Here is a 1,321-nt window from a genome sequence, read left to right as displayed (position 1 = left end):
TTCTTCTTCTTCTTCTTCTTCTTCTTCTTCTTCTTCTTCTTCTTCTTTTTTTTGAGACAGGGTTTCTCTGTGTAGCCCTGGCTGTCCTGGAACTCATTCTGTAGACCAGGCTGGCCTCGAACTCAGAAATCTGCCTGCCTCTGCCTCCCAAGTGCTGGGATTAAAGGCATGTGCCACCACAGCCTGGCCTTGGATTTTCTTGATTGTCAGGTTTTACTTAACACAAATGAAAAGATACAGCCATGAATGGCTCCTAAGAGAATAAAGAATTGTGTTACAACAGACAGTATACACTCATATCAGGAACACTTGTAAGTATGAGAAATTCATGTGTAAGACACTAGACTGTTCAAGTTGAAGAGCTGTTTGTGATGATGTGAAGGGTATCAGAAGCCGGTTTCTTCTGGATTTCTTCCTTATGATCCTTGAGACATATTTTAGAAGATGTGTGCCAGTAGTAGCTTGAACATCAGTCCTCAGGTTCCAATGTCAGATGTGAGTAGAGTTTCGCCCTTGGTTTTATTTAATTTTATCTTGCATTTCAAGCTTCAAATTGTAAAAATTAGGAGATTTCTACATAAACTGAAGCCCTGGTATTCTTTTAAAATGGCAACTCTCCATCTTCCCAACGCTGCGCTCCTCATGCTGTGGTGACTCCAAACCATAAAGTTACTTGTGTTGCTACTTCATAACTGTAATTTTTGCTACTGTTATGACTCATAAAGTAAACTTCTGTGTTTTCCAATGGTCTTAGGTACCCCTGGGAAAGTGTCATTTGATACCCAAAGGGGTCAACCCACAGGTTGAGAATCCATGCTTTTAAAAGTTGGAAGGAGAGACATGAGACAGAAGATAATGGGAGGGTGAATATAATTAAAGTACTATACCAAAATAGGAAGATTTAGTGAGATGATGAATATATGTCACAGGCTCACAACCTTCCTAATGCTGTGACTCTTTTATCCAGTTCCTCATGTTATGCTGACCCCCAGTCATAAAATTCTTTTGTTGCTACTTCATAGCTGTAATTTTGCTACTGTTACAAATTGTTATGGAAATATCTGATATGCAGGATATATGACATCTGACCACCAAAAGGGTCTAGAGCCACACTAGACCCTTAGGCTGTGAACTGCTGATATATGCTGACCTTAGCATTCCGAGCCTGGTTCCTGTGTGAGAACTTGGGACTGGGTAGCTCATGAACACTTAGGCGTACAGCCTCTGGTGAAGGGATGGCTTCCCTAAAGAGGCTGAAATGTGGATTCTGTAAGGGAGAGACTGAACACTCTGAATTAGAATGGTTGAATACTTATTTCCT

Source organism: Grammomys surdaster, unplaced genomic scaffold (assembly GCF_004785775.1).
Source record: "Grammomys surdaster isolate TR1022 unplaced genomic scaffold, NIH_TR_1.0 343, whole genome shotgun sequence".
NCBI lineage: Eukaryota > Metazoa > Chordata > Mammalia > Rodentia > Muridae > Grammomys > Grammomys surdaster.
Note: the sequence above shows the minus strand (reverse complement) of the source record.